The sequence below is a fragment of the Chinchilla lanigera genome, unplaced genomic scaffold, assembly GCF_000276665.1.
Source record: "Chinchilla lanigera isolate Chin_1 unplaced genomic scaffold, ChiLan1.0 scaffold00089, whole genome shotgun sequence".
Lineage (NCBI taxonomy): Eukaryota > Metazoa > Chordata > Mammalia > Rodentia > Chinchillidae > Chinchilla > Chinchilla lanigera.
Window position 1 is genome coordinate 1,464,564 of NW_004955490.1, and position 4,934 is coordinate 1,469,497.

Sequence of the window (4,934 nt, forward strand, 5' to 3'; positions counted from 1 at the left end):
TTTTCCTCACAATATAGGAGCCCAATGTTATGTCTTTCTGAATTCCAAAGACTGTATTATACATATCTCTATTGTGAATTTGCAACCTTGTGAACTTGCAATTGGAAAAAACCATTGCATCTCCCAGGGCACATATCCTTATATCATATTTGGAAGGTTTATTTGTCATATATTGCTGAAAGCTGCAACAACCACAAAATGATGCAAGTTTTTCATCAGTTGTCATGTTTTTGGACAGTGTATGAATTGTTTGACATTTCAAAGTAAAGCATTCAAGAAATGAGTGAATAGCAGCCAAATTGTCAGATATTTTTCTTACTTGGTGGGTTTTTTGCCATCAATCCATAGGCAATTTTGAAGGCAAGTCTCTTGAGAATCATTATTGCTCTAAAAATCTGTACACAACATCTTTCATTTCTCCATATATCCTTTAGATTCTGATTATAGAATGATAAAGTCACGCTATGAAGGCTTTTAGTTCAGATAGTGAGGTATAATGAAAAATATATTTTTGAGTCTTATTATTGGTGCATATAGAACATTTTACTTATATTTCATTATTAGTGTATTTCACAATATCTTGTAGGAAATTGTTTCTAAGATTGAATCACAGTGCTGAGATTCTGTCAAATAGATTTCACCTCTGGGAAGAACCTAATAACATTTTCTGACTTAGTTCTAACGTTGGTTCATTCAGGTATGAATGACGATTTTGTAGCATTTTGAGTATTTATTTACATTAATGTTTTCTTCCTCATCTTAATCAAGGTCCTCCTTCTGTACTTCTCTGTCACATCTTGCTCAATCTTACTGTCACAATATCTTTGGCTTACTTGATTCAAGCCATAATTGGTAGCTGTGTCATCTGATGAGTCATTTTTAACCTCCTCCCAAAGTTGAAATGCATATTTTCATGTGAGATTGTACTGAATTGGGATAATTCCACAAGAAAAATCAAAAGAAAGTATTTATTAAAACAAATAATAAGTACACAAAAATGTAACATGGCATAGAAGGTGGATAAAATCTCACCTGCCAATACTTTGACACACATGTGTACATCTTGGCATAGGTCCACCAAGTGGGAGAACACAAAGATTGCTTCCTGTGTTCCTTCAGCCCAGGTACTGAACAGCACAGCTGGCTCCTGTTATGTTAAAGTAAAAATTTTCATTAGAAAAGTATAGTATGCATGTCTGTCACTCCAAAAATATCAGAGGTGAATCAAACCTTCACACAAACAGATTTTTTTATTTTAAAGATAAAAGAATGAAAATATACCAACAGACTCCAAACATTTACAAAATAACACAAAAACAATACAAGTAATACAGAATTTCAGACAAGGTGATAAGAAATTAATAACGGTTGTATTATATATTGATATCTTCAAATTGGTTACTCAGATAAACAAATATAGGCATGTAAGATCACACAAATTGATTTAATGGATATCTACAGAGTGTTCCATTCAACAGCAGAATACATATTCTTCCAAGCAGCACATGCGACTTTCTCCAAAATAAACCACATATTAGCCAATAAAGCATGCTTAAACAAATGCAAAAGCATGAAATTATCCCATGCACATTATCAAAACATAGTGCAACTAAAAATCAGTGACAAAAAACACCACAGAAACTACTCAAACACCTGGAAATTAAAACATCCTCTTGAAGAATCAATGGGTCATAGATGAAATCAAAGGAAAAGTTATACAATTTCTACAAGTGATAACGCCAGTATAACATACCAGATCCTAGGGGATGCAATGAAAGCTGTCCCAATATGAGAGTTCAGAGCAATGATTTCGCACATAAAGGAAACAGAATGGACTTAAAAAAATAAGCCCTGAGGCTGCACCTCAAGGTCCTAGAAAAACAAGAACAAGTCAACCCAAAAGCTTATATGAGGAATAAAATAATAAAGATGAGGGTAGAAATTAATTAAATTGAGACTGAACAAACAATACAAAGAATTAATGAATTAAAGGGTTAGTTCTTTGAAAGGTTAAACAAAACATACAAATCCTTACCTAATCTTACCAAACTAAGGGAAAAAGACCCAAACCAATGCAAATGGAAATGAAAAAATGTAAAATCACAGTAAATTCTGTTGAATTTTAGAGTATTACCAGTAACTACTTTGAGAACCTGTACTCTAATAAGATGTAAGATACAGAGGAAATGGATAAATTCCTAGATACATATGAACTACCAAAGCTGAACCAAAAAGTTATAAAAATTCTGAATAAGCCAATGTCAGCCAGTGATACTGAAGAAGTAATAAAAAAAAAAAAATCTACCAAGAAAGAAAAGACCAGGTCATGACAGATTCATTGCTGAATTCTACAAGAATTTTAGAGAAAATGTAATGCCAGTATTCCTCAAATTCTTCAATGAAATCTAAAGGAAAATATTGCTACCAAAAGCATTCCTGAAAGAAAGCTGATTCCAAAACCCGAAAAGGACCCAACCAAAAAGGAGAACTACAGACCAATCTATATAATGAACACAGATGCAAACATGCTCAATAAGATACTGGCAAGTAGAATACAGCAAATCATCAAAAAGATGATACACCACGACTAAGTAGGATTCATTTCAGATATGCAGGGATGGTGCAACAAATCCAAATCAATAAATGGTGTACACCACATAATCAGAAGCAAGTACAGGGGCTGGGGATTTAGCTCAGCGGCAAAAGCGCCTGCCTGGCAAGCGCAAGGTAGTGAGTTCGGTTCCCGGTACCGGAGAAAAACAAAAACAAAAACAAACAAACAAAAAAAAGAAGCAAGTACAAAAAGCACATGATCATCTCAATAGATACAAGAAACGTATTTGACAAAGTCTAACATCTCCTTATGATTAAACAAATAACAAAAAACACTGAAGAAAATGAGAATAGAAGGTCTTTATCTCAACATGATGAAAGCCATCAATGAAAAACCAGTGGTCAACATCATACTAAATGAAAGAAATCAGAAACTTTCCCTCTACCCAAATGTCCATCCACCGAGGATTGGATAAGAAAATTATGGTACTTTTATATAATGGAATATTACTCAGCTGTAAAGAAAGATAAACTCGAGGCCTTTATATTTAAATGGTCACAAATAGAGACCATACTCATAAGTGAAATAAATCAAACATACATGTGCAAGCACCGCATTGTGTCACTAGTGTAAAACTTGAAAGAGTTAATTTAAACTCAGAGGTATGATAGACACTGTGAAATGATAGGAAACCACTGAAGAGTAAAGGGCTTCTGGGATGTGGGAAAAGAGAAGGGAAAGAAGGAGAAATTTTGTATGTATGTATATACAGGATAGATAACATGGTTGTTCTTCTGTCTTCTATTTCTATGCTGAAAGAAACTGTCAATGAGTCTTTGGTTGACCAGTATTGCATGTCTATATCTGTTTTCATGAGAAGCCACTTTGAAGATATCAATATGTAATACAACCACCATTGTTAATTCCCTACCACTTTGTTTGTAACTCTGTATTGTCTGTACTGTGCTTGTGATATGTTGTAAAATGTTGTATGTCTGTTAATGTTTCCCTCCTTTTATCTTTAAAATAAAAAAAAAAGAAACTTTCCCTCTAAAATTAGGAACAAGACAAGGATATCTGGTGTCATCATTTCTGTTTAATATAGTTCTCAAAACGTTAGATAATGCAGTAAGGCAAGAGAAAAAATAAAAGGGGTATGGATAAAGAAGGAAGAAGTTATCCTTATTTGCTGATAACATGATCCTCTACATAGAAGACCAAAAAAAAAAAAAAAAAAACTCCACCAAAAGACTCCTAGAACTAATATCCAAATTTGGCAGCCTAGGAATATACAGTCATCAATCAAAAATTAACAGTGTTTCTATACTCCAATAACACACTCATGGAGAGGGAAATTTGCAACAGTATCAAGAAAGATAAAATACTTTAGAATTAACATAACCAAGGAAGTGACAGATATCTATCTCTCACCATGCACTGAAGTAAAATCAAAATGGATCAAAGATTTAAACATTAGAAAGAATCTGAAGGAAGACAAAATAGGTAAAATTCTTGAAGACATAAGTGTAGGGAAAGACTTTCTGAACAAAACTGGTTGCACAAAAAATATCACCAAGAGTGAACAAATGGGATCACAGCAAGTTAAAAAGCTTTTCCACAGCCAAATGAACCACCAACAAAGTGAACAACCTACTGATGTGAAAAATATGTTCCAGCTACATCTCAAATATAGTAATATCTAGAACATAGGAAGAACTCAAAAATATTAGAACCCCAAATGTAAAGATCCAGTTAAAAATGGGCATCTGAAATAGACATTTCTCAGATCAAGAAATATAAATGGCCAGTATATGTATGAAAAAATGTTCAACATTACTGGTCATTTGGAATTGCAAATAGAAAGAACACTAGCATTCCATCTCACTCCTGAAAGATGGCTAGCGTCAAGACATTGACCAATAACAAATGCCGGCAGGGCCGTGAGGAGAAAGGAACCCTTCTTTGTTGTTGGTGGGACTCGAAACTGATTCATCCACAATGGAAATCAGTATGGAGATTCCTCAAAAAGCTAAAAGTAGAAATTCCATTTGATCCTTCTAAGTATCTTCCCCCCAAAATTAAAGGCATCATACCACAGTGATGTACACATATTCATGCTTAAAGCAGTTGAATTCATAAGAGCTAAATCTTGGAAACAGTCTGTATGCCCATCAACAGATGAATAGATTTTTAGAAATGCGTTATTTGTACACAATGTAGTAGTACTGTGCCATAAGGAAGCATAAACTTAAGTATTTGTAGGAAAATGGATGCACCTTGAGACCATAATGTTAAGTGAAGAACTCAAATACACAAGTTTAAATGTTGCATGGTTTCTCTTATATGAAAACTCTCTCTCTCTCTCTCTCTCTCTCTCTCT

The 4,934-nt window shown here is 33.8% G+C and overlaps 1 pseudogene; it reads left to right on the forward strand.

Annotated features, from left to right (window-relative positions):
* The first annotated feature begins 4,448 nt into the window (after positions 1 to 4,448).
* Positions 4,449 to 4,934, forward strand: part of LOC102024347 — a 3,211-nt pseudogene continuing 2,725 nt past the window's right edge.